General features: G+C 47.2%; 1 long non-coding RNA gene across 2 annotated transcripts in view; it reads right to left on the reverse strand.

The window, feature by feature from the left end:
* Nucleotides 1-2,300: 2,300 nt before the first annotated feature.
* Nucleotides 2,301-27,319, reverse strand: part of LOC123585472 — a 52,724-nt gene continuing 27,705 nt past the window's right edge. The window contains exons 1-3 of one of the 2 annotated variants that reach the window (XR_006706217.1): nt 12,002-12,151; nt 4,802-4,978; nt 2,301-2,527 (exon numbers count right to left, since the gene is read on the reverse strand). This is a non-coding gene — a long non-coding RNA (uncharacterized LOC123585472). Of the gene's footprint in view, nt 2,528-4,801; nt 4,979-12,001; nt 12,152-27,319 lie in introns of those variants that run through there. The other variant, XR_006706216.1, reaches the window with a different exon arrangement.

Raw genomic sequence — 27,319 nt, forward strand, 5'->3', positions numbered from 1 at the left:
AGGTGTATTCTCCTCGTGGTGAGGGCAGAGGTGCAAGAGGGCACCATTGTGTCTCAGCTGCTAATGCACCACTGGCCAAAACGAGACCTGAAAATGAGATGGGCCCATGGACAAGAAAGTGTCCCCAACCACAATGGGAGGACAGTGTAAAGTTAATTAGAAAAGGGGGCTGGATACAGAAAGGGGTAAAAGGGGGCACCTGGGCGGCTCAGTTGGTTGAACATCCGACTTTGGCTCAGGTCACGCTCTCCCAGTTTGGGAGTTCAAGCCCCACATCAGGCTCTGAGCTATTAGCTCAGAGCCTGGAGGCTGCTTTGGATTGTGTGTGTGTGTGTGTGTGTGTGTGTGTGTGTGTGTGTGTGTGTGTCTGCCACTCTCCCACTCGTGCTCTGTCTCTCCAGCTCTCTCAAAATTAAATAAACATTTAAAAACATGTAAAAAAAAAGGGGGGGGGGTAAAAACTTAGGGCCCTTAGTATCATCTACCATGGGGACCCAGGGCTAATATGGTGGTGGCAACTCATCAAAGATCCAAACTCCCTACCCAGCTGCTTCCGCAAGGCAGCAGGCTAGAGCTCAACAGTGCCCGCCCCCTGTAAGCAGGGCATGAGCGCTCTGGTTCATTGGTCCCAAGCAGCCTTCTACCCTCACTTCTGCTACCTATCTGGTCCCTGACGGCACCAGAGGCTGAAACCACCATCGTAAAGTGTGCTTTATCCTTAACACTGGAAGTCAGATACATACGTGACATCATCTAAGCTGAGAAGACCACTATCGAGGAAAGGAAGTATTGTGGATCAGCTGTCCCACGTGATAAACAGCTAAATTAATACTGGCGGGCAGCGGTTGAACATCTAAGCCTAACGAAGTACAAACATGGAACCTTTATTCCCTCCAGGCACCGCCATCAATGCTGCTGTGTCACATCTCCTCCACCCCGTAGTGACGTCCCATAGCTTTTTGGTCACTTTTAGATACTAAAAACCTCAGCCCAGTGCAGTGGAACACAAGTAAGTGTCATGTCAAGTTTGGCATCCACACCCTCCCCTCCCCCTGCTCGGTGCTCAGCCTCTTGGCCCCAGGGACTTGGTGGGGAGGAGGAGGTGGTTTCCCTCCCTCCTCTGTCTCCACTCCTAATCCCTCCAGAGAAGAAGAGGGGAATACAGAGAAGAAGAGGAAAGCCTTCTTCCTTTAGGCCACCTATGAGCTCTGAGTGGCTGGCATCCAAATGCTGGCTGTCTCACAGAGCACCCATGGGAGGACATATGGGGTCTCTCCATCACACAGCTTCCTCATGTGGCAGATGCACTCTAGAAGCATCTCTCCCAGCCCCACCATCCCCACACTTGTACCTCACCCTGCAACCTACCCCACAGCCTACAGGGGCTGGGTACCAGCCACACAATTGTGCCAGACATCTTTGATGCCCCATCTCTCTCTCGTCCTCTCGGCCACCATTCTGCCCTGGCTATCGTTGAAGCAACGAGCTTTAGAATCTTTCTTCTGCTGCCCCAGGCACCCCCTGCTTTCTGCCTGGGGCCCCTCACCATAGCAGCTACATGCTGGAGTCTGCTCAGCCGCTCTGGCCTATGTGCAAACTGGAAATACACGGGAGTCAACCCTGCCTGGAAGCTTCATGGCCAGTGGAAGACAGAAATGGTTTTCCATGACTCTAGTGACAATTCCAAGGCAAGAGCCTGCAGGATCAAGATCCATTTGTCCACAGCAGTAACCACCTCGAGAATGCACCCTTAGGACTGGCTTCCCCTCCCTCTACATCCTTTTTCCCAGCCCCTCCACTCTTGATCTCCAGATTACTTCCCCAAATAAATGACCTGCATATGAGCCCTTGCTGTAGGTTCTGTTTCAGGGGGACCCCAGTGCATGTGAGCCCTTGCCGTAGGCTCTGCTTCGGGGGAACCCCAAGATAGCCCAGCAGACCATGCTTGGCTATTCCCCTGTGGCAACACTTGGCTTATGCGAAACTGCTACATCTTCCCATGCCGCAGGGATGAGGTAGGCTGCGGCTCATGGTCCTGCCTATAGGCACCGCAGCTGTGCCCATACCAGTGAACTCCTCCTGGAGGGAAATTCTCATTCAGACACGAAAGACATGGTCAAGAGCTAAGAGGGGGAGATATTTGGTGCCCATGTTTGGGCAGCTTGGTAATCACCCCAGCTTTGTAACCCAGGGAGTCATTCAAATAGGCCAGAGTCCAGAGGTAGCACGTGCCTCATTTCCACACTCCACGCTTCACATGACGAAGCTGAAGGGAAGAGGAGGAAAACGACTTACCCAAGATGACTCATAGGTTACGGGCAGACGCGGGCAGGACCAGAGGCTTCCTGACTCCCAGGCCAGTGCCTTTCCCACACGGCCACCACTCTTAGGGGAGGAGCATCGTGCTGTCAGGGCACAAACAAACACTATGAGACTTTATACACAAATGTGTGGATCCTGGTTCTTCTTAGTAGCGGTGTGATCTAGAACAAGTTATTCAAACCTCTCTTGAGCTCAGCTGCTTTACCTGAAAAACAGTTACAATAACGCCTTCCTCATAAGGTCGATGTGTTCAACAGGCATGTGATTGATAGAAATGCTTACAATGATTACATAACCTCTCAAGGCTCTGGGTTTCTTATCTAAAAAATGTTGATAAATCATCTTCAATATTCATATTCCTGGACTTTGGGGAATCACAGTAAGATAATACATAGGAAATCACTTTAAAAATAAAAAATATTACACATATAAAAAACATTACCAGTAGTAGTGTTGTTAGTTGAAAACCAAAATAATTCTACCTGCCATCATTCAAATCATTGATCGGTGATTTCTGAGTAAAATGACTGCTGCTCAGGCTTTTCATAGAGGGAGGTACAACAGGTACCCATTTCCATGGAGTAAGGAAAAGAAAGATTTGCAGAATTACCTGAGGCCCCAAGACCTGAGAACATTCTCTTGTTGTTGTTACTGCTTCGCCATGGCCAGAAGGTCGGTACCCCAAAATGTTCTTAAGTGGCGGACGTAGGTATTGCACAATGAAAAGGTAATTATTGTCCCAGAATTGGGGAAATATTGGTTCTTTTTTAAAGAGATTGACCAAACTGAGGCAATTAAAGCTAAATCCCCCCAAAACGTGACCAGAACCCAGGAAATCACTGACCACAAAAGGGTCCTTTCAAGAGGAAAGTTAATAATTACCCTATATTCCCCAAAGTGCAATAAACATACCAGTGACCGGATATAAAACAATTTACGTTCAACAAACGATCACGAGCTGAAGCCAAGCACCCATTTGTTTTTTGCGTATACATACGCATACACACACACACACACACATATCTGTATGTATACAGAGAGCAATTAAATGACTCGCAGGTGCTATTACACTAGGCAGTGCTGATAGACCTGGGAACCTCATCCAGGCTCTGTGTTTCTAGAGCTTATCTTCTTTCCACTCTGCCTTGTTTGCCTTGAAGGCATCGGCTGTCTGGTTCTCCTTAGTGACCCACCGCAAAACCCTGAAACCCCAAACGCTGTGATTTGTCCTAGCTGGGAGCAAGGAAGCACAGGTTGGTTTGACCGTGTTAGGCTCCTCAGCGGGGCTTGAGGGGAGAAGACGGTACCCACGAGGCAGGGGATGGAGTGCGTAGGGGCAGCTCCCGAAGGAGAGAAAGGCTGGTGGGTCCCAGGGACAGGCACACCTAGGAGCTGGGAGGTACCTGAGTGGGAGGCACTTCCTGACCTGATGGAAACTGTTCATACGCCTTTGCCTTTGTGGGCAAGTTCCATCCTTATCAGTGTTCTGTGTCTGAGAAAAAGCGGCATTTATTGCTATTGATGGTGACGGTCCATACCCTCAAGGGTCACCCCTCTGGTTGTCGTTGACAGCACAAGACCTGGGGCTTGCTCCTGGGTACAAGGAGTTGAGACAGGTCAGTGTCTTAACCCTCAACCCCGCTGAAATTCAGGTGGGGTGAGGATCCTTGGCCACACCTAAAGCCTGATGCTTCTGGTTGGATCTGGAGAGTTCCAGTAATGAGGAGTAGCTCCAGCAAGCAGGGGTTGGAAGGACTTCAGGGGCATGGCAGGTCTGAGGCAAGGGGTCAGAGGTGGTCTTGTGAGTCCTGGTCAAATCAAACACGCTGTTTCTGCCCAGGCCTTCAGCCAGGCCAGACTCAGGTGTAAGCTCCACCAGCCGGTCTTGGGGCCAACCCTCAGACCTCTGTCCCCCCCCCCCCCTACATCCTGAAATGGCTCAAAGCCTCCTACTGTCCTTTCTGTGGTCCTGAACTAGAGAAACTAGAGCGGTACTGACCAGTACTTCGAGACCTGAACAGAACCGAACCAGGCTGCGGCCTGGGTCGCGGGGCTGGAAAGTGGGCAAAGAACAGCCGGGACCGACAGAGGTCCCTGCAACCCAAAGTTCACACTCCGAGCATCTAAGGAAGGCCAGCTTGGGTCTCCCAGCGCTTGAAGCAAACGGAGCGCTCCTTACAATACAGTCACTCCCCTCTTATCCGCGGGGGGAATGTGTTCCAAGACCCCCGCCCGACGCCTGAAATTGCTGACAGTACCAAATCTTCTATAGACTGCTTTTCCCTTAAACATGCGTACCTATTTGGTATACATATGTACCTATACGTATTTTGAGGTTTAATTTATGAATTAGGGACAGTCAGAGATGAACAGCAATAACTGATAATAAAATAGAAACCATTATAACAACCTGCCGCAATAAAAGTTACGGGAACGTGGTCGCTCTCTCTCCTTCAAAATCTTACCGTCTCGTACTCACCCTCATCGGGCCGATTTGAGATGATAAAATGACTGTGTGGTGAGAGGAAGCGAGGGGGGTGACTCCGGCTGTGTCGGGGGGTGGGGCTACCACTGATCTTCCAGTGATTGGTGGGAGGGAGGCTCATCCGCTTCCGGGAGGTGGCTGCCCACCGGTGACGGACAGGGAAAGCGGAACCTGGGGAAGGGAAACCGCGGATAAGCGGGAGTGCGGGAGCACGAAGGACTCAATAGCACCACCTTCTGGCGAGAAGGAAAACTACTGCAGCAGAATTTGAAACCCTCCTAAAGAGAAGCAACCCAGCTCAGACCAGGAGGAGCTTCAGAAGTCACGTCCTAGGTCAAGTCTCTCGGTTCACGAAAAGGGAAACTGAGGCCCTGAGAGGAAAGGAGACTTACACACGATGAAACAGATTACCCGGTAGCAGGGCTGAAGCTTGAATTTGAGACTCCAAGCCTGTCACTGAAAGTGTTTTGCCTGAGGCTGTAGAAAGCAAACCTTGTTTCTTATAAAGAACTAGGAGATGTAGGGGCGCCTGGGTGGCTCAGTTCGTTAAGTGTCTGACTCTTGATTTCGGCTCAGGTCATGATCTCACGCTTTGTCAGTTCGAGCCCAACGTCAGGGTCTGTGCCTTCAGCGTGGAGCCTGCATCGGATTCTCCCTCTGTATCTGCCCCTCCCCGGCCCAGGCTCATTCTCTCAAAAATAAATAACATTAGAAAAAGAAAGAAATAGGACCTGGAGCTTCATGTCCCCACCACCACTGTGCCAAGCAGCATGCTAATGTAGATTACTGCTGTCTCCACTCTACAACGGGGGCTGTGAGCCTGCTCGGGGGTATCCGAACTCCTGTTCAGGCGTGTTGGTGCCACAGTTCATGTGCTCTGATCACAATGTCGTGTTGCCTCCTGGCAGATTCAAAACTGAAGTCTGGAAGATTTCTATTGCAGCCGCCCTCCTGCATCAGTGAAGAATGCATTCACTCGATTTATCAGGAAGTCTGATGTGCACCCCTGAATTAAACAAACATGGCTTTATCTTGCTCACCTATCAAGTAATGTAGAAGTAAGTGGTTGCTGGCATTTATTCAATAACTCGATAATGTCAAGGCGAGCAGCAGGGCTGTTCTCTTGACTTTTTCTCCCGCTTATCACTCCAAGGTTTCATGAAGCTACTGAATACAAGGCCACAAGAAAGAGGGAAGCGGGAAGCAGTGTCTGTTGCATTTTGCCTTTTTGTCAGGAAAAGCATCATGCTTCCCAGAGCGCTGGGCGGACCCAGAACCCAGTGACAGAGCCGCCCCGTCCACACTGCAGGATGCACCAGGCACTATCAAGGTGCTCTTAGCTAGGAAGATGTGAGGCCCCGATATTGTCACAGAGGCTAACCACATCTGCCATACCATGCTGCCCCCTGAAATCTATAAACCGCCTCAGGCCGCAGCTCACCCTCCATCCCGTCATCCAAATGGTTATCACAGCCTGCGCTGCCCAAAAGTTCCTCTGAAGTCACCTCTTTCGGTTCTGTCTCCTTTATCGGGGTATCATCCGAGGTCTAGCATTCCTCATCTGATAATTTCAATGGTATTGAAAAGTCCCTTTATTATCTGGCCCCCACCTACCTCCCTATCCTTATTGGTCTTTGCTGAAATTGCTGCTGATAAGCAACACCAACATGCACGTGTGCTGTGACTGGTTCCATTCCTTCCCATTCGCCACTGCCCTGCCCCCTAGCCTACCCAACCCCATCCAACCCCACCAGATCCTCACTCTTAATCCAACATATTTGTTCTCTTCTCATCCTTCAAGATGGCTTAGATGACCATTCCTCCAGGAAGCCTCTTTTGATTCCCACCCCTACCCCGTGTTGGTTACATGACCCTCTGTGCTCCCATAACACCTAGTCATGAATTCCACTCTCATCTAAACACCGGGGGCTCCCAAACCCCAACCCTCAGCCCCATCCTCTCTGTGGGTCTAGATTTAATGGCGTCATGACCTTCCTCTATCAATTGGGAATACATTCACTCACTTTATCAGAAAGCCTGATGGACACCACTGAATTAAATGAACAGGGCTTAATCTTGCTCACATATCGAGTAATCCGGAGGCACGTGGTTGCTGGAATTCATTCAACGGCTCAATAATGTCAGGGCCAGGAGCAAGGTTGTTCTTCTGACTCTTTGAGAAGGGCCAATAGTAATACTCTCTTCCCTGCCCAGTTCTGAATTAATTGAGAAATAACTTGTAGAAAATCAATACATAATCTTTTCACTGATAAAAAAAAAAAAAAAAAACAAAAAACGTGACACTGGAGAATATATATTACAAATCTGAGCGAGCGAGATTCCTAATCCCGCGGCCCAGAGTTAGACAGATGCAATCCATTCGTCTGCTTCATGAGACTGAAGCTGCTTCCAGGTCCGTGCCAGCTCCGCCCCTGCCGACCTCGTCTCCCAGCACCCTGTTCTCAGGCTGTGCGTCCGGGTCTGTGACCCCAGCATAGTAAACCCATGCATCTTGCTCCCTGCTGTTTCCAGAGGGACCACTCTGGTTTGCTCCTCCTCTCTGCCTGCTCCCTGTGCTACAACCAGAGTGGTCTTCCTGAAAACCATATCTAATCACGTCACTCCACGGCTCCTAATCATCCAGAGGAAAAAGTGCCTTTCAGCTTAGCATGGCGTGTGGATCCGACGCCCACCTTGCCCAGAGCCCCTCACCTTCACCCACCCCAGCCGCATCTCCTGTGTTCGAGCCACACCAGGCTCCCTGGACACGCATGCCCTTTCTTGCCTCATCCTCTTAGCACTTGGTATTCCCTCAGCCTGAACAAAACATCCCCTTTGGTCTGCCTTCCATATACAATCCTGTCCATCCTTTAAACCAAGCCAAGTTGGGGCACCTGTGTGTCTCAGTCGGTTAAACATCCAACTCCTGGTTTCATGATCTCACTGTGCATGGGTTCAAGCCCCACATCAGGCTCTGTGCTGAATGTGCAGAACCTGCTTGGGATTCTTTCTCTCTCCCTCTCTCTCTGCCCCTCACCTGCTTGTGCTCTCCCTCTCTCTCTCTCTCACAATAAATAAATATACTTTAAAAAATGTTTTTAAAAAAACTAAAGTTTTTCTCCTCTGTGAAGGCTTCTCCTCACATTATTGGACCTCTGAGAATTAACTGGAATATAGCAGGTGCTCAACAAAAGCTTACAGAATGGAGGCGATGTTGAAGGCAACTGGATGAATCGATGAACTTGTGACCCAACTAGATTATAAATTTTCTGCAGGCAGAAGCCATGCCAGAGACAAAAATGAGGAGAAAGACGAGGATGATGACAAGTCCACACACAACGAGAAGGACCGCCCTGAATCAGCAGCTCACTTGGCCCTCATCTTTCTCCCGGATGTCCGGTACCTCTGAGAAAGCTCTCCAATCTCCCTGATCTGTTGAGAGAAGTACCTGATAACATGTCAGAGCAATGTTTTCGCAAATAGAAAATGCTCTCCGAATGGTTTCATCCCCGGGGGCAGTCCCTGGCTTTGAACGGAAGTGGCTGTCTAACCACTTTAGCAAAGACCTGTGTTCTGGAACACACCCAGGGCGATACCTTGTCATCTGCTAAAAGGCTTCGGAGCAAGAAAACATCCCCGGTGAGAGAAATATGGGCAACGTCAAAATTGCCGGCAGCGATGAAGCCCTGACTGCCACCCTCTCCCTGGACACAGTGTCTGGTTGAATCTTATTCTCCTGTTGAGACAGGGCTTAAGGATGGGGTCCCTGCAAGACAGAGTGCTCCTTTGTCTCTGTTGCTGGGGTGCTGGTCTCCCTATGGGCGGAGCTCTGCAATGTCCCCTGTGGCAAAGATCAGGGTCCGGCCCCAGGCCCCAGCTCCGACATTGACCAGCTGTACTGTATGATCCTGAAAAAAATTATTCACGTCTTTGAGCCTCAGTTTCCCTTTTTATCTCCATGTCTCCGGAAGGCATCTCTGTTCTCTTCATCTTTCAAATCTACGCAATAAAATGTGTTTCTTCCCCTTGGGGCACCGGGGTGACTCAATCAGTTAAAGCCTCCGACTTCAGCTCAGGTCATGATCTCACCATTCGGAGTTCGAGCCCCACATTGAGCTCTGTGCTTACAGCTCAGAACCTGGAGCCTGTTTCAGATTCCGTGATTCCCTCTCTCTCTCTGCCTCTTCCCCATTCACACTCTGTCTGTCTGTCTGTCTCTCTCTCTCTCAAAAATAAACTTTAAAAAAAAAAATGTATTTCTTCCCCTTACTCACTCAGCTCTGGCTACACTGGCCTTTGTGCTGTTTCTAACACATTCCAAGCACCGACCTCAGGACCTTAACACTGGCTTTCTTTCTCCAGATAGCAAGGTGGCTTTCTCTTCATGGCCTTTCAGTCTTTGCTGATCATTCTGCCAATAACTACAACCCCACCCCAACTCCCTGGCACTTCCTGCCTCTTCTTCCTGGTTTATTTTTCTCCATAGTACTTGCCACCTTCTAAAATACTATGTCATTTCCTCACTTATCAGGTCTGCCTGTTTCCCACCTCCTACCCCATTGCAGTGGAAGATCTAGAAGGCAGAGATTTGGTCTGTTCTGTTCACTGTTTAGAACAGTGCCTGCCACATAGTAGGGGCTCAAAAATATCTGTTGAATGAGTAAATAATTTCAACACGTGTTTATTGAGCACCTACTATGTATCAGGCTCTGGGATGTAGAAATGAGTAAGACAGCTCCTCAAGATGCTAAGCATCTGGTAGGTGAGACAAATAGGGGAATATATGTATGGTTCATAGTTAATCAATGAAACAGGTGCCAAAATGGGGGGGATGGTGGGATCAGAGGTAATTTAGCCCTCATGGGCTCCAGACCATGAGGTAATTTGTTCTCTTGGGAGGAGGTAAAAGATAGAGGATTGCTGAAGGACTGACTTCTTCCCTGAGTTTGGAAGCATAAAAAGCATTTCCTAGGGTTGGAGGAGCAGGAAGGCTGTTCCAAGGCAGAAACTTTGTTTCAGAAAACACCAAAGGCAAGACTCTCATATGCTCAAAACTTCCCATTGTGAGCAGAAGTGTATGCCTCTTATCCTGTTCAATGGGTGTTGAATGTGTGAATAAAAGTGGCTCTAACAAAAAGAGATAAGCTAAGGCATCTTCTAGTTGTACCACTCTTTATGTCCAAGGTGCTATGGTATTATGCCAAAACCTTCTTCCCCACAAAAGAATCTCCCAACAGCCCAAAAAGAAATTCTACCATTATAACCTCCTCTGAGGAAGAAATTCTTCTCAGAAGGCTCAGCGAAAATGCACATTTGCAGACGAAGCTGCTGTCTTGAGCTACCGAGACAGGTTGTTTTGCTAAATACTTGAGTTGGCATCTGGAAATAAGCAGCGTGCTGAGAAGATGTAAAGACGGGTATATCGTCGTGGAGACGGCCATGGCATAGAGTAAGGGTGGCAAACCAGTCTGCCCACCACCTGCTTTGCGTGGCCTACAAGCTAAGAAAGCTCTTGACATTCTTAGATGGTTGAGCGAGGGGAGGCAAGGGGAGGAATCCAAGGAAGAATACTATTTCACCACATGTGAAAATTACATACAGTTCACCTTTCCATTTCCATCGGTAGGGTTTTACGGGAACAGAGCACGCTCATTTGTTAACCTACAGTCCACGGCTACTCTCATATACAACAGCAGAGTTGAGTAGTTGTGACAGGAACAGTATAAAGGCTAAAACATTTATCGTCGGAAGACTTAGAAATGCATGGCTGTGAGCTTGTCTTTGGTAAATAATACTAGCCCAGAAGCTACCAAAGGTTAATAATCAGGGCAGACGAAGCTACCCCTCTATAGGCTCACTAGCAAGTTATTTGAAAGCAGAACTCAGACCAGAGGGTCTCTGTGATGGTTAATTTTATGCGTCGACTTAGCTAGGCCATGGGATCCAGGCATCTGGCCAAATATCGGTCTAAATGCTGTGAAGGTATTTTTTTAGATAAGATTAACATTTAAGTCAGTAGACTTTGAGTCAAGCACCTCACACTCCTAGGGTGGGCCTCATCCAATCAGTTGAAGGCCTTAAGAGAAAACAGACTGAGATTCCCTAAGGAAGTGGGAATTCTGCCAGTAGACTGCCTTCAAACTCGGGCTGCAACATCAACCCATCCCTGGGTCTCCAGCCTGCTGGCCTCCTCTGAATATTTTGTGTGAATAAACAATAGAATGTATGTGTGTCCGTATGTACGTGTGCATGTTGCGCGCGCGCACACACACACACACACACACACACCCTACTGGTTCCGTTTCTCTAGAAAACACTATTACAGTTTCCAAGAGGAAGTTTTTGAGCAGGAGTTGAATCGCTCTTTTGTCTTCTCATAAGACCTATTGTTTCATTTTATGTAGATGCGATATCGGAAAATGAGGGAGAGGAAAGGATTTTTCAACAGAAAAAGAAGAAAAAGAAAAGGAAGAAAGTGGCCAGCGGCCAAAAAGGCCCTGTGTCCGTTCAGCTCCTCTGAGAAACCGACGTGGACAGGGAGTCTGCAGCATGATAGACCTGTAGAGGGGATGATGTTGTCTGTGAGAGAGCTGTGGAGGGGACGGTGTTGTACATGGAAGGTAGAAGGAGCAGGAGTAGGCAGATAAAGGCTCCAGACCATGATGCTGGTCCGACATCTAGGAAGGGAGAGGGGAGAAGAAAGAAAACTGCATAGGGAGAGCTTCCCTGCAGTACAGCTCAGAACTTTTCACCCAGCCCAGTGGGAAGCTCCTGTACAAAGACGGTCTGGAGAAGTATCCAGCCCTGGGCAGTCATGGCAGCTCTGGGAGCCCCACCTCGCTCAGGCAGTGGGTCCTGAGGGCCCCACCTCCAGCAGCTGACTGCACTGCTCTGGGCGGTTCTCGCCTGAAGGGATATTTAAGCAGACTCCTACCTGGCTGCCTCAAGGCCTCACAGGGCTCTCTACTTGCATGGATGGTTGGAGAGGTTAAACAGAGAATGGACACTGAATCCACACTCTGTCGTTCTTCTTTATGGGTCCAAAATCTTACCCGACCAAATACTAAACTATTAATATACTTTTAGGAAAGGCACATGGAACAAAAGCGTTGCCCCATAATGTGAACTATTTCTGATATGATAATCATGGGGCACAGATGCTGTGGTTGCCCCAGCACCTCCTTGGAGACTCACATCTCTGTCATTCTCAGTATTGTTGTTCTGGTGGCACCGTCCACAGGGCTTCAGGAGGGCAGGTCTCCTCTGCCTGGAGGAGCAGGACATTTCAGCCTCAGGCTGAGCGATGAGTTGAGACAGAAGATCATGATCATTGCCAGGAAAATCAAAGCCCTGTCGAGAAAACAGTCAAAAAGTAGGTGTTCCTGGGGCTCTGGGATCGCTGGCTATAAAGGCAAAGCAAGCATGGTGATATCTTGGCCATCATATGCCGAGGGACCCCCAGAACTGGGAAGCAGTAAGGAGTGGGGCTGAGAGAGGCAGAGACCCAAGGCCAAACTAGCAACTTTTTACAGAAAGGGAGGCAAACCCGAGCTTATCACGAACAAATTTTCGTTGAAAACATGCATGTTTCCTCTGGAAGAAAACTGAAATCAGAAACTAGGTTCCAGAAGGAGTAGTAAACGAGGAAACTGGTCTTTCTAAAAAGTGGGCAAAGCTAAGCCAGTACCTGCAAGTCAATAATAAATCAATTATTCGATTAAACCCAAGTAATTAATTTGGGATAAAAACAAGGTTGAATGTGAATAACGGACAACAGTAACATGGGAGTTCAAAGGAGGGACGCTAGGGACACAGTAATTCAAGGTCCTTGCGTTTTCCAGGAGGAGTTTAGAGACATCGTTTAACATTAGACTTGTTTGGTTATGATGTATGTTAAAATTAAAGGAGACCAAAAAAAAAAAAAAAAAAAACCTTCAGGTAACTCAAACACAGGAAAAGGGATGAAGGGAAGAAGCATAAAAAATGTCAAATAGAAAGCACAAAATAAAGTGATAGGACTAAATCCAAATATATCAATAACCTAAATAAATATAGACTAAACCCTCCAGTAAAAATAAAAATGGTTATCGAGTCTGGGGCAGGAAGCATGTAAGATAAGTCTGGAATATATTGTTATACCAGAGAGCAAAGAAGTTATCAAAGATGACATGTGTCAGGTCAAAAGGATTATATAAATATAATAGCCCACACCAAGAGGCTCTCATTGTTCAAAGATGGGACAATTTGCACATCAGTAAAAGGTAGTGACAGTCACTACAACTGAGGAAAATACAAAAACGATATTTGCATTTTCAAAACACATAAAATATAATAGCAAATAGAGCAGCCAATAAGTGCAATGGAGAGAAATACATCAAATATATCATAATGGTAACTTTTATTTTTTTTTTTATTTATTTTTTTTTTATTTTTTTTTCAACATTTATTTATTTTTGGGACAGAGAGAGACAGAGCATGAACGGGGGAGGGGCAGAGAGAGAGGGAGACACAGAATCGGAAACAGGCTCCAGGCTCTGAGCCATCAGCCCAGAGCCCGACGCGCGGCTCGAACTCACGGACCGCGAGATCGTGACCTGGCTGAAGTCGGACGCTTAACCGACTGCGCCACCCAGGCGCCCCCATAATGGTAACTTTTAAATGGTTATATTTAAGGAAATAAATTAATTTGTTCAAGCTAGTAAATGAAAGGAAGAAAATCAAACATTTATCCTGCCTTTCCTGTAGAAACAATACCTCAGGGCAACCAAATAATTGGGTAGGGAAATTTCTTCTTATGGAAGAATCTCAGATAATAAATGGGAAAAGGTTATGGAACTAGAATTATTTTAAAAAGGAAGATAGAATAGGGGTGCCTGGGTGACTCAGTCAGTCGAGCATCTGACTCAGGCTCAGGTCATGATCTCACTGCTCATGAGTTTGAGCCCCACATCGGGCTCACTGCTGTCACGGCAGAGCCCGCTTTGGATCCTCTGTCCCCCTTTCTCTCTGTCCGTCCCCCACGTGCACTCTCTCTCTCAAAAATAAATAAACTTGGGGAAAAAAAAGGAATATAGAATCACGATTTTGCAACTCTACTAAAGCAATGACTCTAGCACAAGGGTTGGCAAACTTTTCTTAGAAGGCCAACTAGTATGTATTTTAGTTTCATGGGCCATAGAAGCTTTGTCACAACTACTCAGTTCTGCTGGTGTAGCTCAAAAGCAGATGTAGATAAAACATGAACGGGCATGGCTGTATTCCAATAAAACTTTATTTATAAAAACAGGAGCACTTGGGACTTGGCTCGCAGCGGTCACCATAGTTCTCTGATCCCTGACCTAGAGAGTGACCATCAGCGTTTGCTAACAACATAAACAGAGCAACAATCGTACTGAGCATCTTTTCAAGCACAGTGCAGTTTATTGAAGAAAAATAGCAAAACAAAAACTATAGTTAGAAGTTAGAAAAATAGACTTGTAAAAATCTCAAAGATCAAAGAAAGAATCAAATGGAAATGAGAAAATATTTATAACTAAATGATAATAAAAACACTCTACATCAAACACGTGGAGTTTTCCAAACATGTCATTTAGAGGGGCATTATAGCTTTAAATAGTATATTAGAAAACAAGAAAGATTGGAAATCAATGAACTCAGCTTGCAAATATTTAGGGAGAGGACAACAGAATAAAAACCAAAGAAAACAGAAGAAAATACATAGCAAAGGCAAGAGGAGAAGTTAATAAATCAGAAACAAACATACGACAGAAGGAAAAGAAAGCCAAAAGCTGATTATTTGAGAAAAACAATAAAACAGACACGGCAGGAAAACCGGATGGCACCCACACTTGAAATAGGCTGAGTAGAAAGAAACCAAGAGATTTACCTTAAAAATGCTACAAATGACAGATTGAAAAGGTTAGAGAGGAAGCTAGTGTTTTAACTAACGACTGAAAATAATCGGGATTTATTCTGGAGGTTTACAGTCTCCTCTCCAGGTACTCGTGATACTTTGTGTTTTCTTCAGAATCCACTATTTTATACCTGATTTCTCCCTTGGATTCTCCTTCTCCATTGAACCTGACCTCTCCTCTGATGTTGAACGTCGCTGAGGAAAAAGAAGCCAGTAGGTGGCAGTACCTCCTCACTCGCGTCCCTGAATGTGCTCGCCCACCCGGCCTGTATGCATTCTGTCACAAGCTCAAACCCTTGCCACCATGTTTAAATATGGCCTCTCACTAGTGTGACACCTTTTTCGTCTCAAGGTTTCTCCCACCAGGTCTTTTCCACACCACCACCGACTTCATTGACACAACTGAACTGAACTGCAACCTCTTACCCTGACTGCCTGATTCCTGGTTGTTGTTGTTTTTCCCCAAATTCACCATGGCAACCATGGAGACTTAATTTCAATAGGAAGGAAGGAAGGAAGGAAGGAAGGAAGGAAGGAAGGAAGGAAGGAGGGAGGGAGGGAGGGAAGGAAGGAGGGAGGGAGGGAGGGAGGGAAGAAACCTAACAATGTTCTCAAGCTCCAAAGCCATCCACAACTCCCTGTTGCCTCTCAGATGAAGACCAGGTGTTGTTGGCCATTCAAGCCTTTAGCTTCCCACTAGCATTTTGCCCTGCTCCCATCCTTGCCATCTAGGTCTTTCTGGGGATCCGGTTTTTGTATCATCTCCTCCTTTGTTCTTTAAGGACTGCTTTCTCAGGAATTCTCCTGCATACCCAACATCTCCCTCGAACTCCCATGAACTTCCCTCTGTATAACAGATTTAGAGGCTTCACTTATAAAATATTTTATAAAATGAGTGAATTCTCATGCAGCAAGTAATTATTCTTTCATCAAATATTTACTGAGCGCTTGTACCTAACGACCTATATCAGAACATTTATAGCAGCCCTATTTATAATAACCAAAACCTATAAACAACCAAATGTCTTCCTACAGAAGATTGGACGAATAAATTGTGCTATAGAATGGACTGCTTGCTATACAGCAGTGAGAATAAATGAACATCCATAATAGGGGACGAATATACGACCTCATCCACAGAGGTGCAGGAAAAGGCCAAACTAAGCTGTAGTGTTAGAATCAGGACTGTGGTTACCATTGGTGAGGATGAGGGGAGGGGGTGGTGATTGGAACAGGGCATTAGGGAGACTTCTGGAATAATACGGCTGTGCTTCTGTGTTTCCTTTGAGAAAATTCATCAAGCTGCATACTTTATTCGCACACTTTTCTATATATGTTCGACTTCAGCAAAAAGTATACTGAAAAAAATAACAAGCACCCACTGCGTGCCATGCACAGGGTTAGAGATGCTGGCAACACAGAGGTACTAGGTCCCTCAAGGACTGGAAACGCCGTGCAGAGGTTCTCATCGACGACCTCTCATTGATGAGAGAGGTAAGCATAGGGTGCAACCCATTCAACTCGTTAAACCCCACTTCCTTCATCTGTAAAATGGGAATCATATTTCCTACCCAAATGATGACTTAACATGGGCATGTCCCACAGTGTCTGGTGATGTGGTCTGAAGTGTGGGGGTTCGGAGCTGATGGCCAAAAAAAGAATTCTTGAGCCGTCTTCAGTGCAAAAGGGTGGTTTTATCCAAGCGCGGGGACAGGACCCTGAAGCAGAAAGAGCTGCCCTAGGATTGTGAAAGAGCAATTGATTATATACTTCGGGGCTGGGGGAGGTGAAGACTGGGGAAGTTTCCAAAAGGATTTTCATATGCTAAAGAAGACTCACAGGATCCTGGGGGCTGAGCTATTGTCAAGCTAAGGTTGTTCTTCCCTCTAGCAAAACATTAACATTAAAATAGTTAGGAGTTCCTGGAGGAATGTTTCACTCTGTGACCTCAAGTACTTGTCAATGGGCTGCAGGTTATAAGGAAATTTAATTATGTCTACATTTCCTTTTTGCCTTTGTTCCCCACATCCTCTGGGGCATAGTAGGTGCTCAATAAATGGTATTTGAATTTGATTCTCAACACAATTAGTCAAGGAAAGCCCTACAAACAGCAGCTTCTCACACTGTCCCCATCGCCATTCACACGTAAGCACACACACTCAGGCACACATAAACACCACACACACACACACACACACACACACACAAACACGCTACTCGTCATGGCTTCTTGGATTAAGACAGAAGAAAGTATATATTAAACCTCAAAGGTGCTTGTAGTCACTTTCTTTCGTTTCTGTAAGTGTCTGGGTTCCCGTGCCCGCTTATCTGCAGCAGCCTAAACTGCCCTCAGTCAGAAGGAACCACAATTTCCTCTGCTGCCTGGTACCCAGTGACAGCCCTAAGTGCCCCCAAAAAAGTCCCTCGGGGGTAAATGGCCTGTGTCCTGAGGTGCATGGCTAAGAAATGAATGCTTCATTTCCGGCACTTTCTTTCTCTCACCAGGATCCAGGAGATTTTCAACCTGAATTAAAGCAATCTTCCAGGGGCGTCTGGGTGGCTCAGTCGGTTGAGCGGCCGACTTCAGCTCAGGTCATGATCTCGCGGTCCGTGAGTTCGAGGCCCGCGTCGGGCTCTGCGCTGACAGCTCAGAGCCGGGAGCCTGTTTCAGATTCTGTGTCTCCCTCTCTCTGACCCTCCCCCGTTCATGCTCTGTCTCTCTCTGTCTCAAAAATAAATAAACGGTAAAAAAAAAAAAAAAAAAAAAAAAACAATCTTCCAAGATCTGCCTGTGTTTAGAAAGGAACGGGCAACAGGGATGGACCATGCTGGGTTTGTAGCTGTGGTTCGGGCGGGTTTCATCTGATAGCAGCCCCGTGAGGTCTGGCGGCGAAAACGGACAGCGCCCTCGTGGGCAGATTTCAGGGCTGTGGCACGATGGCGAACAGGTCCCCAAAGTGGTGGTCTGTGATGCGGTTTTGGGGTAGTTGGTGGGGGGTTGGAGCCCACGGCCAAGAAAGAATTCTTGAGACGTCTTTGGTACAAAAGGGGGTTTGATTAAAGCACGGGAACAGGACCCCCCCACCCCCACCCCCCATCCCCACCGTGTGCAGAAAGAGCGGCACTGAGGTTGTGACGAGTAACTGATCATATACTACCTAGTTGGGGAGTTGGGGGTGGTGAGGTTTCCGAAGGGACTTTCGTATGCCAAAGAGGGCTCACAGTATACTGGAAGCCTAGCTATTGTCAAGCTAAGATTGTTTTGTTTTGTTTTGTTTTGTTTTGTTTTTTTCTCTAGGAAAGCATTAGGTTAAGAGAGTGGGGAGTTCTTGGAGGAATGTTTTACTCTGCCTGCCTCAAGTAGTTGTCAATGGGCTGCAGGATGTAAGGAAATTGAACTTTACCTGCCATTTCCTTCTTGCCTTTGTTCCCCACATCACCATGCAGGGGAGGGTGATGTTAGGGCTCCGGGAATCTAAGTCTATAGGTTTATGGAAACTAGGCTATTGATAAGATTGCCTTTTTCCTGTAATTTACTAAGACATTTGTAAACTGATGGAGACTCAAGGTCCCGCGTGACTGCGATCTCTATCAGTTAACCATTGGTTTTGCCTTTCCTTTGTTCTTGGGCAGGCAGGAGCGCCTGAGGAAAACCACACACAGCCCATGTGGCGGGGGCGGGGCACTGCAGGGTGTCGGTTTGCCTTATGCTCCCTCATCACTCAGGATGCAGGGCACTCCTTCCTGATGCCACCTGCCACCTGTCATTCCTCACCTGGAGATGTGAATGTGAGTCATCAGTCATCGATAAGTCATGGAATGTGAGTCACTGGTGGAAGGAAATGCATTACAGCAAGTCGAAAGCCAGGATGGCACCTTAACCTCTCAGGTTCCCTCTCCAAAATCTCTCTCAAACCCCACGCCTTCTTACCATCTCACTTGCCAAAACCTAAGCCCCCATCACCGCTGGGCCATACCTGAGGGATCTCCTCACCTGTCTCCCTGATTCTTTCTTGCCCTGTCAGCTACACCAACTTCCCCTCATCCCCTCAAACCCACCAAGCTCCTTTCAAACTTGGCAGTTTATCCTTCCTGGAACATTCCATGCCCCTTCTTCACCTGGCTAAACCTGCTCATGCCTCAGATCTCTGTTCCAACATCACCTTCCTAGAGTTCTCACTGATCCATCCCAATCTAAAGTAGATCCCTGACCCTCCATTTTCTCCATGAATAACCAGCAAAGCTGGTTAGAACCTCCTGATCTGTGTTACTTGTTTGCATATCTGTCTCATTCACTGCTCGACTGGAGACTTTATCTACCCCTCCATTCTCAGGCCCTAGCAATGCTGCTTCAAATATAGTAGGCACTTGATAATGTTTGATCGGTTGGAGTTTTGGTTGATGGATGAGTCTCTGTAAGGGGAACATTGCCAGGCAACTTTAAACTGCAAAAAAGAAAGGCTTTTCCTTCATTAGGGAAAGAGGTTTGGGAAACACTCGGAGAATCATGCCGCTTTTTACAGCTAAAAGTTATGGACAGCCACATGGTAAAGCACAGAACCAGACAGACCTCTTCCCGCCTCACACTATCTACGTGATCTTCAGAAAGTGACCTAACATCTCGGAGCCTTAGTTCCTTTCTGACAATTGGGGGAAAAATACATTTTTTTGAGTTATGGATAGGACCAGATGAAATAAGGAATAGGAGAGTCTTTTATAAAATCGTAAAGCACTGGAGAGTTCACGGGGCCTGAGTTAAGGCAGCAACAGGGGAACCAGAAAGTAATGGAAGTGTGCAATGTGTGTTCAGGATGGATTTCACACATGTATCCATACATAGGCACTGCGCTGTGTTGAGCAGTGTTCCCCTTAAATTCACATCCACCATGAACCTGTGAGCATGATCTTATTTGGAAATGGGGTCTGTGTAGATGTAATCAAGTGAAGATGAGGTCATGCCGAATTAGGGTGGGCCTTAGTCCAATGATTGGTGTGTTTATGAAAAGACGGCAATTTGGACAGAGATGCAGAGGAGAAGAGCATGTGAAAAGAGAGGCAGAGAGTAGAGTGATGCATCCACAGGCAAAGAAATGCCAAGGACTGCTGGAAAGCCGCCAGTAGCTGGAAAGAGGCAAAAAAGGATGCTCTCCTAAAGTCTTCAGAGAGAGCATGAGCCAGCCCACACTTTGATTTTGGACTTCCATCTTCCAGAACTGTGAGAGAATGACTTTCTGCTGTTTTAAGGTACCTACTTTGTGGTGCTTTAACAAAGCACCGAAGACACTAATACACACACACTCGGCAATTTGCCATGTTGAATACCTACTGGTGGCCTGTGGACCCCACCTTTGTCCTAGTAAGTGAGCCCTTGTAACCAGGGAAACAGCCCTAGTACTTAGCCTTAAAAAGCTACCAGGGAGATTTCTCAGCCAAAGATAAAGAACAAAGATGAATTGTTCCTTTTGAACTCCTTGCTCCTCGGATGACACTTGTCAATCTCAACGCCCCAGTTCCCTGCCTGCATATAACATCAGCCAAGATTATAGCAGCACCAGACAACTCCAGCTTTCCCTGCTGCTCAAGATTGAACCAACATCTGGCTCACCATCCTCCTTACTTTGTCTCATTGGGGAAACAACTCCATCACCAGTTCAAACTGTCCGGGGAATGATTCTTTTTTTTGCAGCCCTACGTAAGCAGATTGTATACAAATGACCCATAAATAGAACCTGGCCAGACGTCTCGGATCAGGGGTGCCACACATCACCTTTCCAACAGGATACCAGACAATGACTTCCCTTTTATGATTGCATGTTAAGACCAGAGCTAGAATAGCAGTCAACACATAGCAGTGACGGAGGGAAATCCTAACTCATCCACTAAGCCCACAGCTGGGTCTGCGTCTTCTTCTGATGTGTCCGAGAAGAATGCCTTTTCCCTATATCTGCTGACCATGAGGGGCCATTCTTCCCCAAATATTTCCAGACCCTTGATGCTTCATCTCCCCACCAAGGTGGAATGAGTTTCCTGGTCCATGAACAGTATGGCCATTGGTCCACATTTCTCAATGGGGAGTAGTTAATCCCTCAAAGGGTCACTGGTCTCTTTCTCCTTCTCTACCCAGACAGATGGGTATCAGTGACCTGAGAAAGTGTGTCTGCTCTGCGGATGTGCCCTGGGGAGACGGAACCATGGACAGGGGGTAAGCGAGCCCATCTGGCTCTCAGTAGAGCTTCTACTAGCCATCGATAAGAAAAGTTGCATTTTAGTCTCCACATCTTCGTCATTTTATGATTTTTCAGATGGTTCAGAACATGGGTGGTGAAGAGAGGTGCTATTTGGGGGGCCTCCCAATGACGCTGAGATACATTTGCTTCTCATTATTCAGGGTAGTTATATGATAGATATGTGCTGTAACGTCATCGCAAACACTGAAGTAGCAAATACTAAACCACTGCTCTTAGGGAACACACACACACACACACACACACACACACACACCACCTAGATTATAACCTTAAATCCTAAAAACAACTCATCCTGGCAGATTCCATTATTTTGAGAAAACAAGGTTCAGAAGTGTTCAGTGACTTGCCTGAGGCCTCCACATGAACAGGGGCCAGAGCTGGGATTTAACCCTGTCCAACCGGCCTGTATCAGAGCCCTGTCCGCTCCATCCTGCCTCCATCCTCTGCCCACCTGTGCGCCAGAGCTCAAACGCGAAGGCAGAGTGCAGCACTGTTCCACCTCAGCTGGGAAGATACGCATCGGGCAACTCAAAGCTTTTGCTGCTCAGGGCAGGTCCACAAATGACTGAAAGTGCCAGAAGTATTGCTTTGGGGGTTAAAAATAAATTCTAGCAAGCGGATGAATCCACGTATATAGGATCTGTCAATAATGAAGATCAGCTGTATATATTGTGTTATTGCTCCAAATTATTCACTGTCTTCACGGTAAGGGGATTATACATCCTTGTCCCCTACCTCCCTGGGGGTGAGGGAGTATATGCCCCTGCCCATTGTCATCAGGCCTTAGCTGTATGACTCACTTTGGCCAGTGCAATGCAAGTGGCAGTGATATATGCCAATCTCAGGAGAACCTCTAAAGCCAATTCATGGTTTGAAACATCTACTTTCTTGTTCTTTTTTTCTCTTCCAAGAGAACAGCATGTCCCCAGTGAGGCTGCTCCTTCTGCCTGGATCCTGGGATAAAGAAGACACGTGGATGTCAGCTGACCCGTAATGTAAGTGAGAACTATCCCCTCTGGGTCTGTAAACCATTAAGATTTGAGGTTTGAAACTGTAGCCTAGGAGCACCTGGGTGGCTCAGTCGGTTGAGCTTCTCTCTTGATTTCAGTTCAGGTGGTGATCTCATAGTTTGTGGGATCAAGCCCCGCATTTGGCTCTGTGCTCATAGCACAGAGCCTGCTTGGGATTCTCTCTCTTCCTCTTTCTCCGCCCCTCCCCACCTGGTGAACACGCAAATGCATGCTCTTTCTCTCTCTCTCTCTCTCAAAATAAATAAACATTAAAAAAAGAAACTTTAGACTAACCAAGCAAAAGCTAATAGACCCCAATGTGATGCATACAGCCTGCTGTTACCTTATCCTGTTGGTTTAAAGTAGTCATTCTCTTTTGTTTAAATTGTGGCTGTTTGGGGGCACCTGGGTGGCGCAGTCGGTTGAGCTTCTCTCTTGATTTCAGTTCAGGTGGTGATCTCATAGTTTGTGGGATCAAGCCCCGCATTTGGCTCTGTGCTCATAGCACAGAGCCTGCTTGGGATTCTCTCTCTTCCTCTTTCTCCGCCCCTCCCCACCTGGTGAACACGCAAATGCATGCTCTCTCTCTCTCTCTCTCTCAAAATAAATAAACATTAGGGGCGCCTGGGTGGCGCAGTTAAGCGTCCGACTTCAGCCAGGTCACGATCTCGCGGTCCGTGAGTTCGAGCCCCGCGTCAGGCTCTGGGCTGATGGCTCAGAGCCTGGAGCCTGTTTCCGATTCTGTGTCTCCCTCTCTCTCTGCCCCTCCCCCGTTCATGCTCTGTCTCTCTCTGTCTCAAAAATAAATAAGCATTAAAAAAAATTTTTTTTAAATAAATAAATAAATAAATAAACATTAAAAAAAGAAACTTTAGACTAACCAAGCAAAAGCTAATAGACCCCAATGTGATGCATACAGCCTGCTGTTACCTTATCCTGTTGGTTTAAAGTAGTCATTCTCTTTTGTTTAAATTGTGGCTGTTTGGGGGCGCCTGAGTGGCGCAGTCGGTTGAGCGTCCGACTTCAGCCAGGTTACGATCTCGCGGTCCGTGAGTTCGAGCCCCGCGTCGGGCTCTGGGCTGATGGCTCAGAGCCTGGAGCCTGTTTCCAATTCTGTGTCTCCCTCTCTCTCTGCCCCTCCCCCGTTCATGCTCTGTCTCTCTCTGTCCCAAAAATAAATAAACGTTGAAAAAAAAAAATTAAAAAAAAAAAATTGTGGCTGTTTGGAACTTTCCTTCCGGCTTTGTACAAACCCATAAAGAGGAAAAGTCAACCCCATGCTCTGAAGGTCAGAGAATGGGTCAAAACAGAGAGCAGGACTTAATCCCTCAGTCATCTGGCAGGAGACATATGCCACAATGGGATTCAATGTACAAGAGGTTCATTACAGGGAAAGATAGAAGGGGTCAGGAATGGAGAAGCCTGGTAGAGTTTTCAGACAGGGAGGCACATCTGAAACCTCCGAAGGGAGACAGCAAAGGAAGGAGTGGGGAGGAAAAGCCTCAAACTGCAGCTCAAGATGGCCAACCAGGGAGATAAGACCATCAGAGGCAGGCCCAGTCACTGGCTGGGAGCAGCCTGGAGGAAGCAGGGCCTCAGTGCTCATGGGATGGTGACTGCAGGCTGTCAGTCAACGGTGCTTCCCAAGGCAGGGTCTCTTGAAGAAAATCTGAGCAGTGGGTCTCCAGGGCCACCATATTGGAAAGGTTAAAGAAAAGGCCTGTGCTCTTGAGGGCCCAGATGGATGGGGAAAGGGAGCCAGATGAGGGGTAGATTAGAAATAAAATCCAGGCACGTGTTCCCATAGCTCTTACTGGCCACCTCTAACATATGTAATAGACTCAGCATCTAGAATATACTTCTATTTCTACAAAACATTTGAGAACCGTATCATTCCATTACCCATACAAGCAAATATGAAGGGACAACTGCCCTATCAGAGTGGAGGAGCCATAAGGTGAAGCCACTCACAGTTCCACAGCAAGTCCAGGCAGACCCAGAATTCAGACAATGTCCATGTAACCCCAACACTGTCACTGTTTCCTTCCCAGGAGACTTACACAGATTCTCCAACCCAAACGGCATGAACTTGACTGCTTCTGTCCATGCTTACCCATTTTCCCCCAACACAGAGGATGCGTCCAGTGGAATCCATATAGGGTCACGATACATGCCTATTTCCACCTCGTTTCCCCTAAGTCAATGACACCCAGGCAAGGGGAGGGCCATGCTCGGGGCTGCACCAGCAAATGGAGACAAGACCCTAGAATTTCCAAGTCTATCTGGGATTACCATGAGAAAGCGGACGCCTGTTGTTCAGACTCTGCTGTCGCCATGGTGTTCGTGTTTCCTGAGCATCTACTACGTGTCAATCATTGCCTTAGCCCTAGAATTTGGTTGAAAACAGTCACTGAAGATCCCGTCTTCTCAGAACTAACTGCTTCAAAGCCTTCCCAGGTGTGGCTTAGAAGCGCAGCTCCAGGATTTCCTGGTTTGGTTCTAAATCCACAGAAGTAAGAACACAGCCTTTCCCTGCTGTGTGCGAGCTCGCGATGTTTTTTCTGATGTCGGTGAGGTCAATTACCCTCCCGCAGTTTTATAGTAAAGCTTTTCAAGACTCTCCAGTCACTGCTCTTATTAATTACTGTATCAGCTGTTTTACATACCCTAATTATCTCCCCGTGGCACAGACAATGGCCTTTCTTAAGATTTTTTTTTCTCACTCTTTCTGGTAAAAATAGAAAATATGAATATGTATGTATTTTTTAAAGCTTCTTCAGAATTTAAACGCAACATGAGTGCCATCTGCTGGCTAAAACGAGAAACACCTGCACAGAATCCTGCAGTTTCCATGTTGAAAATCCTACTACTAATAAAACCAATGGTAAGAAAAATCACGATATATCTCAAAAATAGTATTTTAAAATACCATTTAGGGGGCGCCTGGATGGCTCGGTCGGTGAAGCATCCGACTTCGGCTCAGGTCATGATTTCACAGTTCATGAGTTCAAGCCCTGCATTGGGCTCTCTGCTGACAGCTTGGAGCCTGGAGCCTGCTTCGGATTCTGTGTCTCCGTCTCTCTCTTTCTGCCCCTCCCCAGCTCATGCTCTGTCTCTCTCTGCCTCTCAAAAATAAATAAATGTTAAAAAAAATGTTTTAATTAATAAAATAAAATACCATTTAGGTAGGTAAGGCATTCCTCAGCTACATGCCTGACTCCTCGTAGCATAATGAATTATTCTAAAATATTTGTCATATCATCGCTAACAGTAAGGACTTAGTATGTACATGTTATCTCATTAAATCTTCACTGCGGCCGTATTTGTTGGGTTCCATTGCTCTCCACATTTTAAAGATTAGGAAAAGAAAGCACAGAGAGGGAAGTGACTTGCCCGGGAAGTAAGGGGCACAGCCAAGATTTGAGCCCCCGTGGGCCTGCCTTCTATTGTGTCCCAGTGTTGTATAATAAGCTTAACCCAAGCAAACAGCACTGTATTTCAAGTACCTACAGTGAGTCACAGTTTGCAAAACTCACCCAGGTACACGACCTTGTGCGGTCCCCTCCACCACCTCGTCAGAGAGGCTGTGTCATGCTCCCGTGTTACAGATGAGGAAGCTCTTGGCAGGAGGTGGAGTCCCACCCAAGGGTCACGCTCAGAGGAGACACAGGACCTGGACGGGGATCTGCTGACTGAACCCCGGGTTATGTCCACCACGAGATGCTTCTGTTTCACCCCTCAGCATCTTAATCAGATTCCCTTTCCCCTCCGGAGAGTCTCAGAGGACGGATTTTTAAAGTTTTTTGCTTCCTGAAAGTTCCCAGGAGCAGGAGTTCCAACGACTGGAGAAGTCCACCAGAAAGAGGGCCATTCCTGCGAGTTCCCCAAACTCCTCCTTAAAAAAAAATGTTTATTTTTGAGAGTAAGAGCACATGAGTAGGGGAGGGACAGAGAGAGAGGGAGACAGAGGATCTGAAGCAGTCTCCATGCTGACAGCAGAGAGCTCCATGTGAGGCTCGAACTCATGAACCAAATTCACAAACCATGAGATCGTGACCTGCGCTAAAGTCTGATGCTTAACCTTAACTGAGGGAGCCACCCGGGGCCCCCCACCCTGCACGCCTTCTTCTGTACTCCACAGCCATGCCCTTCTGGCTCTCCAGTCCCCGCCAGGGTGAAGAGACCTCTCAGACCCTCACCCTACAAGCAGGCCTCTCTCTCATATCTCTCTCTCTCTCTCTCTCTGTCTCTCCCCCCCCCCCCAGCACTGGCTGATTCAGGGGTTAGCTTTTCCCGAGTCCCCAGAAATAGCAGGTATCCCATGACTAACCCTTCTCTGTGCCTCCCGAACAGCACTTTGCACACCTTGCCGGTGACTCCCTGATATCCAGGTGACTGAAGTGTTCAGACTGAGTGACAGAAGTGGAGGAATCCCCAGACAACAGCCATTGAGAGTCTGGCAGGCAGGGTCAGGGCGCAGCTCCGCCCTTCACAGCCAGTTAGTTAGGCTCTTTAATCTTCAGTTTCCTCACCTCGAAGATGAGGATAATAATCCCAAGCTCGGGAAAACTCAGTGAGAATTAAAGGTACAGCACACTTGGATGTGCCTCATCAAATATCACACCGTTTTGTACGTGCCAGAGAAAGCCCTTCCAGAACCATAGGGCTTTGAGAACTGCAAATTCTTCCAAAGATCATGAAGCCAGCTGGAAACAGAGAGATGTAGAGACTAACTGTCATGTGCTATAAGAACGTGCATTGTTACTGCTTTTAGACAGGAAGAGTGGGGGTTCCACAACAACTCCTCAATTCCACAGTCTATTGAGTGCTTCTGAGCTCCAGGCACCATGTGGGGGAAGGGGAGGGTATTCAGAATGCCCCACGGCCCTGGGCTTAAGGCAGTCACCCCTCTGCAGGAAGACCATCCTCCTTCTGCTTCTCTTAAGCCAACACAACAAAGATCACTGCATATCTGCAAAAAAGGCCACCTCCAGCTCTGCAGGGGAAGCAACAGCTTCCCTCGGTGCATCAGCAAGGATAGAGCATTAAAACACCTCTCACGCCGGTCAGAGTGGCTACAATGAACACATCAGGAGACTATAGATGCTGGAGAGGATGCGGAGAAAAGGGAACCCTCTTGCACTGTTGGTGGGAATGCAAACTGGTGCAACCGCTCTGGAAAACAGTGTGGAGGTTCCTCAAAAAAATTAAAAATAGACCTACCCTATGACCCAGCAATAGCACTGCTAGGAATTGACCCAAGGGATACAGGAGTGCTGATGCAGAGGGGCACTTGTACCCCAATGTTTATAGCAGCACTCTCAACAATAGCCAAATTATG

Source organism: Leopardus geoffroyi, chromosome C3 (genome assembly GCF_018350155.1).
Source record: "Leopardus geoffroyi isolate Oge1 chromosome C3, O.geoffroyi_Oge1_pat1.0, whole genome shotgun sequence".
NCBI lineage: Eukaryota > Metazoa > Chordata > Mammalia > Carnivora > Felidae > Leopardus > Leopardus geoffroyi.